This window comes from Vespa velutina, chromosome 11, assembly GCF_912470025.1.
Source record: "Vespa velutina chromosome 11, iVesVel2.1, whole genome shotgun sequence".
Lineage (NCBI taxonomy): Eukaryota > Metazoa > Arthropoda > Insecta > Hymenoptera > Vespidae > Vespa > Vespa velutina.
Window position 1 is genome coordinate 4,789,354 of NC_062198.1, and position 12,447 is coordinate 4,801,800.

Consider the following 12,447-nt stretch of genomic DNA (forward strand, 5'->3'; position numbering starts at 1 on the left):
AAGACCTCTCTCTCTCTCGTTCTCTCTCTCTCTCTCTCTCTCTCTCTCTCTCTCTCTGGGGTTAATTGCAAATATAATTAGCGGCTCGAGTCATAAGCGCGAGCGTTCGTATTTGAATGACTACCTTGGTGTTCTCACGACCCCGATTGTCTATGAAGTGGATCTTGGGGCCGCACGCGGCAAAAGTAGCGAAACTCATTGCTAATTATCCGTGGAACGCCGTTTAATTAAGGCTGCGGCAATGACGGAGGGTATCCAGATGTATAGATGTGTTGGTATCCGCCTACGTGTTGAGACATAAAGTTAGAGAGAGAGAGAGAGAGAGGAACAGAGAGAGAGAGAGAGGAAGAGAGAGAGAGGAAGGGAGATGGTACACGTTGAAATTAGGTTTCCAAGGAACGAATAGCTCGCTCGTTCCTACGACCGGAACTCAAACGTGGCATTTTGAGATTTTTCTGTCTTCTTTTTTTTTCTTTTTTGTAATTTTCATCCCGTCTCTCGCAATCTCTACTCGATTCCATGCTTCATACTTCTTCAATCGCATTATCGTACTCTTTTCTTTTTGTTCCACATAAATCGATTTGTTCATAATTTAATTTTTCATATTAGGAGCAATTCTGTATAATGTATTTTCTTATTTTAATTATATGCACAAATGTATATATTACGTATAATTCTAAATTTAATTCAATTTTTAGATTGTTAAATAAATATGATAACACAAAAAATTTAATCGGCTATGCATATTTATTCCGCATTCCATATTGTAAGTCACGTGGCCTTAGTTTCATGAATAATGGCCCAATTAGGAAATAATAATACGTCTCTTCTACTGTGGTAGCAGTCTACGTTAAAGTTGCGGATCTCTGAGCGAAGTGCGGCCTTCTCATTATGATACCTATCAAAAGGGATCCTCAGAAGAGGAGAAAGAGTAGAAAGAGAAAGGACCTATTTCGAAAGGACGATACTATTCGTTAGAGCAAGAATAATTTTAATTATTAGTCAATTATAGTATGCTTTCTACGTGTCAAATTAAGCGATGACCATGATATATATATATATATATATATAACAGAAAGTTAAAATTGTTTTGGAATTAAGATATTAAAGTAAAGTAAGAATATATTCAGAATTATGCGTGGTTAACTCGAAAATATTTAGAATTGTAAATTTAATGTATACTGTTAAAAATATAATTTATAAGAAAAAAAGAGATTCCAATCTCTTCGCAAGAGTGTCACTGCAACATTATATTGATTTGAAGTAATAAATTATAATAGAGTCATTTGAGACGCATAGCTTTCCAATTAATAATTCATATGTAGTCTTCATGGGAAGGTGTATCTCCTTTTTTTATTCTTTCTTTCTCCTTCTCTCTCTCTCTCTCTCTCTCTCTCTTTTTCCCTACATGGTGAGTCGAGCGGAACATGAGGAAAATTAGCATATAAGTAAATTAAGAAGTCGGCCAATTATAACAATTGTGTAATTACGGTAATTTCAAGTCTGGACTCGTCCGAGCGCACATCTCTCACTTCTCGTTCAGTCCTTATAATGTGACTCTTCATTTCACCCTTTCTTTGTCTTCTCCCTTTTTTCTGTTCTTTCTTTTTTTTTTCTTTTTTTTTTTTTTTTATTTATTCTCAAAGAAGAATAATAATAATATGCCAGTAAAAATAAAGAGACGCGATCGAAAATTTCAAATTGTTATTGAATCCAGAAAATTTCTTTTTTTCTTTTATTAATTGTTCTATCGAATCGAACTATAACATTTCATAACTGAATCCATCGAGTCGTATGGCGAAAGACATTTTTCGAAATTCGACGATTCGCGTCAAACATTTGACTGTTTGTCTTCCATCGGGAAGGTTCCTGTTGACACACGGCAGACCGCGGCGCCCGATCGCGGTGTCACCTTTGTCTTTGTCGACAAATTATTAATGACGATTGTCCTGCGAGTTTGCCGCAGGCGATTTCAATGAATGGCGTTATCGATTCGACTTTGGCCAAATCAGTGCCAATATCCGATACTCTCGGACGGCCTATTGTGATCAAAAAGTGAAGATCACCGAAAAATTTTGCAATTGAACGTTTACTTTTTTTTTTTTTATGAGAAAAATAGAATGATTCATAATTCAAAAAAGGGGGATGAGGTTAACCAATTTTAATCTTCAGCAATTGTATTGCGAATATTTGTAGACTCTTAACATTATCACATTCTTTGGATTGGTAAAATCTTAAAATACACGATCGACCATATCTGATTCAATATTTTTCCTATATACCACCTACATACATACATATTTTCATCAGAAGAGAGGGAGAGAGAAAAAGATATAGAAAACGATCGCAATTGGTCGAATAGAGTGAACGCAAGGTATAGGCGTTGATAGATCAAACAAATGTCGGATTGGATTATTTTTATCGTTGTTAATGGCGATGGCTCGGCCAGGTTTCATTTCACAAAGCCCGATGCTAAAATCAATTCCCTTTACCCAATCCCCACCCCTCTATCACTCGTACTCTCTCTCTCTCTCTCTCTCTCTTTCTCTCTCATTCTCTGATCCTCCTGTTCGATCAGCCTCACGGGGTTGAGTTCTCTCTACCTCTCTTTATCTCTCTCTTTCTCTTATCACGCCCGCCGGCAGCTTTTTCACTCATACTACCTGCTTTCGTACGAATGTATATGCTCGCATTTATACATATATGCATATGTATTTTCAAACATCTATACAAGTCTCTTTCGTGCGATTTGATCGAATCATTCGAACGAACCGTTTTGCTATTAATATTGACCTGTCTCTGGTCCAGGTTTATAATCTCTCTTTTTCTCTTTTTTTTTTTTTTTGCTTTGTTGATCGCTGATCATTGTATTCATAAAATTCGAAGTAGTAGGTCATTAACTAAAAATAATTTTTAAATATCATACTCTTGTTCAGGGAAAGCTAATAAGCTGATTTTAAAAAATGAACTTACATTTAGAGCGAAAAAGTTATACAACTTTAAAACAATCGATTCGTTTTTCTGTCTTATCTTTTTTCAAATGAAACGATAAAAGTCTTTTTATGATCTTGTTCTTTTTCTTTTTTTTCTCTTCTTTCTTTTTTTTTTTTTTGATCTTGTTTTGTTATTTACGCGATTCATCATCGCAGCAATAATAATAAAAAACGATCTGCTCTTTCCCGTAAATATTTTCGCGGTTTTTCCTAGTATCATGAGTTACAGGAGGTGTGTATTAAAAATATACGAGGTGTATGGTGAGGTCTCGAGAAACTGGCACCGTATACCAGAACCTCACGCGTTTCTTCTTCTTTATTCAGACCATTTCGGAGACTCGTCAGGAATTTCTCCGTCCCTCAAGGGGAAAGATACGCTGTCACGTACTTCAGAGAAGATGTCAAATCGTTAATTATTGATACGTCTTTTAGTATTTTCCTAGGTATTGGCCGGCAAGCATTTAACGCAAACATCGAATTCGTTTATGGTTTTATTTTATTTTCTATTTTCGTTTCTTTCTTATTCCGATTAACGTGACTACTTTGATGACTTAAAGAAATACGTAATATCAATGGATTGATGAAAGATCTAATTCCAATAAAAATCAACAGATATAAAAACAAAGACAACTTATAAGAAAATTATAAGCCTGAATAGATTTCGATAAACAATCTCTTCCTGGAAAATTAAAAGAACGGGAAAAGGATATTGAAAAAAAAAAAAAAAAAAAAAAGAAATCCGTCGACAGACGTTATTTTAGAAAATTAGCGAGCGCGAACGCAGAAAGCGAGATGAAAAACATTATCGTGAGATTAACGAGCTATAGTGGAAGGTATAACGAGCGTAATGCGCACGGCAAACTGCGTGCTTTGTCGTCGCGCTATATACCCTACACGCGGACAAAAGACGATAAAATAAAAAGAAGGGTTTTCGTGCGGGTCGCCGTTCTCTACGTATACGAACACACACTTAACGTGTACACACGTACGCTCGTAAACCTTCGTCGCAAACGTTCGGCCGTTCGCGTATCGCGCTTCAAAAGCTCTTCGGAACGCCTCGTTCACCAAACGCCGAGATAAAACAAGTGTCAAATTATCCTCATAAAAATCCCAGAGTTGCCAGGGCTTCCAGCTATTAGGGCTACGTAGTGCGAAAACAACAACACGCTCGTCTCTGGAGTGTTGGAAAATTATACACGCCGGAAAAGATGGCTATTGCTTTTGTATATAAAACCAGCGAATTTTCATTGGGAAATGTTGCGGGTAAGCTCCTTGCTCTTTCATCACATTGAAGAAAACTGGAGAAACGCGAGACTCACTTTTCCGTCACTTTCGTACTTACTACCGTTTCCCGCCACTTTATCCCCACTATCGCGCATCGTATATACCTTCGTTCTCGGCCACGATACCGAGTACGCTGTGTTAAATGTTTCGTGTTTCTCTTCGAGATGTTCTTATCTTTCCGTCTGCGTTTCTACGAATATTTCCTTCGAAACTCTTCAACAAGGAGAGAGGCTTTATTTTCGTTTACGGTAGTAAAACTTTGCTTAAGTTTTCTGCCACGAAAAGAGACGACCATTAATAACGATCTACGTGCAACTTAAGATTTCTTTAACTTTTTCGACTAAAGGAAAATTCTACTTGAATATTTTCTTATCTTTTATACAGAGATACAGTTTTATTATCTATTATCTTATTAACCAAAATATATAAAAGAAGATTTCCATTTTGTCTATCGTTCGCTATATTTTTAAAAGTGGAACCTTACCATACCGACGTTGCTAAAAGAAACGAAGCATTTCTTTTAACGTTCTAAGAAGCTCACAGGGCGACATATTTGAAAACTTTATTGCTGGTATATTTTGTAAAATTCAAAACTTTTCTCCTTTCCTTTATCTCTCTTCCTCTCCATCTCTCTCTCTCTCTCTCTTTCTTCTTTTACACGCTTGGAGTCTCGCAAGTACTAAACGACCAGGACGATCGCGCATGTAACTCCTACTCGGCTTTGGCTACGACTTTACTCGTAGGAGCAGCTGGCTTACCCAAAACTCCAGAATATTTCACGATTTCGCGAAACGATCGGGAAAGGTATACGTTCGGCTGAGAAAGCCTTTATCGCGTACTTTCGGCAAAAGCAAACGCTCCAATCCATAACGGTTTGTCTTACCTTTTACTACTCCCACCATTATTGTCTTTTTCCAAGTAGTTTTGAGAACACTTTATGCGAGGGTAAACTGTAATAATAAAAATCTGACGATACTGTTTTTCTTCAAAGTACCTCGTTCTTTTCTTTTTTCTTTTGTTAGGATACGATGAGAAAACAATATGATTGTGCTTAATCATTCGTTTAAATTCTCACCTGCTAAAAAAAGAGAAAAAAAAAAGAAAGAAAAAAAAAAGAAAAAAGAAAAAAAAAAGAAAAGAAAAAAGAAAACAAGTGCTACACATTTATTAGAATCTTACTCGTCTTTTCTTTTATATGCGACAGAAGAAAAGGAAACACGAGCGCAGAAAAGAAACTATGAAGGAGCAAAAGCTATGATAGTTTCAACAAACGAACATTCTCTCTATCTCTACCACCAACATCTTTACTTTTCACTCTTCGAGGTCCATGGCATGTGAGAAAAAGAGAAAAAGAGATACAGGATAGAAGAGATTCATTCCTAATTCATGGATATCGGCGTATACGTTTTCCCCAACGTGAAAACTTGGTATATTCGTCCGTCAAACGTTTCTCCCATCGAGTTTCAGTGCATCTAACGGCATCCTATCCCCGCAGGTCCTCGACTGACGGCTTTTCCCAGAGAAAATGATAACCTCGTTTCAGACCACTTTACGTGTACTCCTCCAACGCTCTTCTCTCTTCCTCTCTTTCTCTTTTCGCTACTCATCTGACTGTCCTTCTCTCTAGCACGTTCTCCCACTCACACATATTCGAGTTTCGCGAACTCTCTACGTACGATCGTAGTCCGTCTACCTGCCATAATCGAATTACCTTCACCTACCCCGCAAACCCCCTTTTTGCTACATTGCCCTTCTTTTACCCTTGTTTTCTCCCTGTCTTTTTCCCTCTTTATTTCTTTATATTTCCGCCTCGTTCTATCTATTTTTTTTTCTCTCTCTCTACGTTCGTTTTTCACGTTTTCATGTTTTTTCTCTTTGGCAAAATCATATCAAGGAACGTCAAAATGTTACTACGTGATCACTCCAAATGGCTGATCGTTTAGAAAATGGCTTAGAGAAAAGAAAGAGAATTTTTATCGACTGCTTCGTGATCCTGTTACTTTAGGAATCTTTGATTTAACGATAATACAATCTGTAATGAATTTAACATCGATCTATTGATAATGAAACAATAGTATAATTAATCGTATATACCTATGTAGGATTCATGCTTTCTGGTAAAGTATCAGAAAAAGTTAATAGTGCTTGCAAGAGTATAAGATCTCCACGCATAAAGAATTTTTTTTTAAGCACACAGCATTAGCATACCAAGATCTAAGAAATACGCGGTTCCACCTCCGAAGTGCCGAGTTGTACGCTTCGGAAGGGAATAACTACGTTTCTGTGGGACGGACGGCACGAAGTGAAAACAAAGAAAGAAACATAAAACAAGTAAGAAGGAAAGAGAGAGCCTAAGGCGTCATGCCGGTGTGCCGTGCTCTGTACTTACCGCGAAATGAATCAAGTCTCTGCTTTCAAGGCGGGCAGGTACTTATTACTCACTTGTGGTAAGAGCGAGAAAGAGATAGATACAGAGAAGTAGATTCTCGTTGCAACTTCCTTCCACCATCCTGTTAGCCTCACTTTCATATATCGCACGGAAACCTCCCTTCGGCCCTGAGACTCCGAAACTCCTCCTCTATTCTCGTTCGAAAGGAACACGTTGAAAACGGACTCGAGATCGTAACATCCCTTTCTACCTCTTCATGAAAGAAAGAGAGAGGTAGATAGATAGGTAGAGATAGAGGGAGAGAGAGAGAGAGAGAGAGAGAGAGAGGGAGAGGGAGAGAGAGAATGAATATGCCGATTATCGCATCCGAGAATAATGTGTTCTCTGTGGGCAAAGTTTCACGCGTCGAAACTACCTTCGTAATCTCTGCTTTCTAAGCTTCCGGTGAGTATGTACTTACTAACGATTAGTGATTTGTAGGTAGATTAGGCAGGATCGTTCGTACTGATTGCATCGAATGATCCTGTAATTGATGGGATCCATTTACTGAGTTCCTACTGAAATACTTGACTCGAAAATTAGATAAACAATGATAACAACCGTGAATTATTAAAATGCTTTGTCCATCCTTGTGATTGTAATAACTTACTACGAGGAAAATAGATAGAGTATGAGTGGACGTACCAGGATGAAATTCCAACAAGCAGAAGGAGAGTTTGTCCTTTCTGGTGGTTACGTTCGTAAGGTAAAGGACGAGTAGTAAAGGTGGAGATGGGAGGGCGGAAGGAGATCAGGGAGATGAGGGAAGCGAAGGAGGTGAGGGACGTGCGCCTAATGGCGGTCATCTCGAATGCCCTAAGGCGACTATTGTCTCGGTTTATGCCCTCCTTGCGCATACCATACGCGAGGAACGCACCAACCAACTATCCTCCGCCTCTCTCTCTCTCTCTCTCTCTCTCTCTCTTTCTTTCTGTCTCTCTCATCCTGTTCCTTCATCTCGTTCATATTCAGAAACCGATGTACGATGAGCAGCACATATAGTTTTTCGTCCTTCAATTATAATGGTTAAAAACAAGTAGAATATTATTTTTTACGGTCTTATCATATAAATTTCTAAGTTCTTAAAACTTTTTCAAAAATCTAAATTCATTCTATATCATAGATGATTCATGTAACATTTTCTATCTAATTTCTGATATATTTTATTACCATAATATTATATGGAATATGAATTCTCTTGACTAATATCGGTAAAAATGAAACAGGAAATATTGTAGTACATATCCGACAGGTTCGAAAGCTTATGGGTATACCAAAATTCCAACTTATTGTGTAGTTGGGGAGGACATTGGTAACGAATAGTGGTCGGGGACCATGTGGAAAGCGTTTTCTCTTCGGGATCGTCTCGATAAGATCTGGGTAAGCCGCACTCACGAGGATCTAATACGCGAACGCACGTATAGCTTGGGATTCTCTAATCTGATCGACGGAATGCCTGGAACGAATCGTTCGCGGTTATTACGCGTGACTATGTTGGTAGTGATGTTGGGAAAGAGACTCTGAGAAGGGATGAGGTGATGTTATACACACACACACATACACACACATACATCTATAGATATATATATATATACATGCAGAGGAGAGAGAAAAAGATAGAGGGAGAAAGATAGAGAGAGAGTGAGAGAGAGAGAGAGAGAGAACTGAGGTTATACGTCGTGGATGATAGTCGGAGAGATCGAAATCGTCCCTTCGGGCAGGGCTGTGCTGAGAAACAGAGAGACTGAAGTCCATACTAACACACCGGCACACATATAACATAGCTTCTCTCCAGTCCGAGATTTCTGACGCAAGCGTCGAACCGTAATTATGTACCTCGCGGTATTGCCCTTCGACGTTCCGTTCTTCTCTTACGTTTACCTTTCTACCATTCTTCCTTTAAATTTTAATCCATCTCTGTCTTGCAACTTTTAAGTAAACTTTTTATATGGTAAATAAAGTTTTTATTTATTCAAAATTAAAAGGAAAAACAAAAAAAAACATAGTTTTAAAAACTATATAGTTTAAAAAACACAATTTTAAAAGCAAAGCGTAGAATACACGATCGGCACACGTACGCTCATAGTCATTCGATAAACCGATCCCATTGCCTTCTATCCTATTAAATCTCTCTCGCGCGCACAAAGTGCGATGCTAAAAATTTCGCGGATCGGTATTTCAAACCAGCTTGGTGAGAGGAGATGTGGTAGAAGTTTGGATGGATGGAAGTGGGCGCGCGCGCGCGCGCCCGTTTTCGCACGTGAAATATAGAGCGAATAAAGAAAAATTGAACAGAATATAGGAAAAAATGCTCGAGGGGCTCACTTTGACACCCCTGCACTCGCCAAAGGGTGGACTATGCGAACAAACTCGCGCGCGATATTATATTTCAAACACGTTTTTCCCTGACTTTGATTATTTGCAATTCGAGAGGCGATGGTAACGTAGAACCTAACGAACGATCTGTCTGATACGATTGATTGCGTTATCGAATCATTTTCCATCTCCCTCCTCCCTCCCTTTCTCTCTTTCTCTCTTTCACTTTCTCTCTCTCTCTCTCTCTCTCTCTCTCTCTATTTCTCTTTCATTCCCTTTTCCTGCGATTCTCATAGAATACTTTTTTCCTTCTCCTCTCTTGTTTTCCCGTTAACCAGGTAACTTTTTTCGAAACAACATGTAGTCGTTGTTTCTTCATAAACAACGTTTCATTATGTTTATGTACACATATCATTAACGCGCTCGAATGATGGTAAATAATTAGAGAAGTTGTTTTCTTTGTAAACGAATAAATAGTAACGAGCGTTCCTAATAAATGAAATAACACAATAATATACTTTATAGATAAATAACTTTTTCAGGTGAAAAGAAAAATATAAACTTTCCGATCATTCTCAGTCATTTGCTTAATTGTTCCTGTCTTTATTTTAACAAGTCTGTCTTTATTAAATTTCACCGTATTCTTAATCTCTGCCGAATCTGTACTTTCACGAGGATAAACTTCTCTTCTCTCTCTCTCTCTCTCTCTTTCTCTCTCTCTTTCTCTCTCTTTCTCTCTCCTCTTTCTTTCTTTGCCTCATTCAAGAACCGTAGAAACGGTGGAAACGGACTGAAATAAATGATAGAGCCGCAACGAAAAATGCGAGCGAATGAGTTCGTCGGCGTGTCTGAAAGACGAAATAAAAAGTGGATCCACCGGCATAAAAATAAATTGAAAATAAAAAGTAAAGGAAAAAAGGAAAAAAGGAAGTACGCACAAGAAAGAGGCAAAAAAAGTAAGAGGCCTCGACCCCTTCCAATCGTGGAAACGCGGCACGTGCGCGCGCGCGCGCCTTAAGAAGACAGCATCCCGGCAATGCACCTATCTACCAGTTCTTCTATTTTTTTCCCTTTTCAAGCATGGTCTTAACGTTCGGCAAAAAGCGGCAACTCGGATATTTCCCGACGCGAGACGCTTTGCGCTATAATTCTACGCCGGTTTGGATCATGGCGGTCGTATTAAGCGTTTTCTAAAACGACCTAGCAAAATACGGAAAATAAGAGTACGAGAGAGAGACGAATAGATCGGTACTCGAATGCGAATAAGAGAGATAGAAATATTTAGGCAGATACAGATAAAGAGAAATAAAGAGAGAGAGAGAGAGAGAGAGAGAGAGAGAGAGAGAGAGAGAGAGAGAGAGAGAAAGAGAGAAAGAAAGAAAGAGAGAGAGAGAGAGAGAGAGAGAGAGAGAGAGAGAACTAAGCCTTCTCTTTACTACGTGGCTCTTCTTTCGCGGAAAGGAAGAACAATGGGCAGATTTTATGCGATGCTGCGGTACCTACAACCTACCTACTAGTATACGTACCTACTGAACCGAGAGTTCCGGGGAATAAAATGAAGTAAAACGTTCCCGACCCTCTACCTACGCCGTCTGCTTTTTCCCTTCTCCGTTAGAGCACACATGTATGTGCCTATGTCCATGTATATGTATATGTATTTTCACGACGTCCACGTAACCGAATGGGAGCGAAGCTTAGGTTATGCCTGAGATCAGAATGGTGGCTTTTTCCGGAACATTTTCGTAGTTAAATACCTGAGGCTCTTTCTCTTTACCCTCCCCTTCCCTCCCAACTACCCAACCACCCAACCACCCAACCACCCACCACCTCTCTCTACTCCTCATACTCTTCTACACTTTTCCTCGGGACGGTCCGTTTACGCGCGTACTTGTACGTCCAGGGATAAAAAAAAAAAAAGGGAGAGCGAACGGAGGGACGAAGGAGAGACGTGAGTATAGATTCGACATGGAGTATACGAGCGAGTTTTTTAATCTTTCAATGGGGCTCCTCTGCTCTCGAAATCTATCTCTCTTTCTCTCCTCTTTATTCTCTCTCGACTCTCGAGCGATTCTGTAAAACCCTATCGAAACTTCATCCCTCTTCTACCTGTGTCGACTGCCCGTCTCTCGATATATTTACATATTTTTGCGATATTTCGCGACGTTAATCCTCGATCCCTCCTACCACCTATCCCCTCGTCTTCATCTCGCACTGTCTCTCTCTTTTTTCTGCTTAGCCCGGTGTGCTTTATTGTCAAATTCGCGCTCGAATCCTGCCTCGACGATTTCCTCTCTTCTAGCCTCTTGTTTTTTTCTTTCTTTTTTTTTTTTGTTCTTTTTTTTGTTTTTTTTTTTTTTGTTTTTTTGTCACTTTTTAGCTGTTTCTTTTTTGTTCGTTCTCGTTCGACATCGGTAGTTTGAAAACGTGACCGTTGTATTTTCGTTACTGCTTGGCTGCGCAATTGTCTCGTTCTCGTTTTTTTTTTTTATTATCTTGTAACTAACTTACAGGCAGGAAAAGAGATTGCTAGGTTCGTCGATTTAAAAGTAATTCAATAAAACAAAGAAGCTGATTAATTAATACGTTTATCTTTAATTGAAAAATTTCATAAAGTCTCTAAACTTCTTCAATCGATATTATTTATCCAGCAGAATCAAATATGAGGATCTTACAAATTTTTGGACATCGTAAAGTCGTTTTCTTCATCGTTATCGTCTTCCTCACCGTCTACGTGGGCACTAGGTTCTACTGAAGGAAAGAACAATAGCTGTTATAACGAGAAGCGGAGCGCAGCTCGGCGTGAAATAACACGTGGAAAACTCCCTGACGGAAATCCGGCTTTTCCTCGAGGGACGAAATAATTACCCCGTGCAAATATTCGTAGACGCTTACGGCAGTGACGCCCTCTATATCTTTCTCTTTCTCTTTCTCGCACACTCCAAACGTATAGAAGCAGATACAGTTAACAAAGACAGAGACGTAGAATGAGAGAAAGAGAGAGTATACCCACTCTCGCAGCGGCGAGCACCGTGCTTGGTCAAGATTTACATAAGAATAACCTGGAACAACAATCCCTTGAACAATTACCTCCGTATTTAGCTGGCCATCGTCCCGTTCCACGACATACTGGAAGCGTATTATTCTAATAAGCCGTGGCACACGGCTCCCGACAATGATAATCGCGATAACGTCGAGAATGGGAAGGCTAAAGTTTCTCCTTTTATTTTTAAACCCCCAACCAACTTCGTATCCACCGTTCATGCTCAATCCATAATGTTCTTCATTGCCTTTTCCTCGAACAGGGCTAACCCAGGGGTTTTCTGCTCTCGAAGCATTGTCCTTCTATTTTTTGTCTTTTTTAAGCGACACTTAAACTGTCCCATCTTCTTCTCATAATTTTGCTTGAAAAACATAGAGAAATTGAAC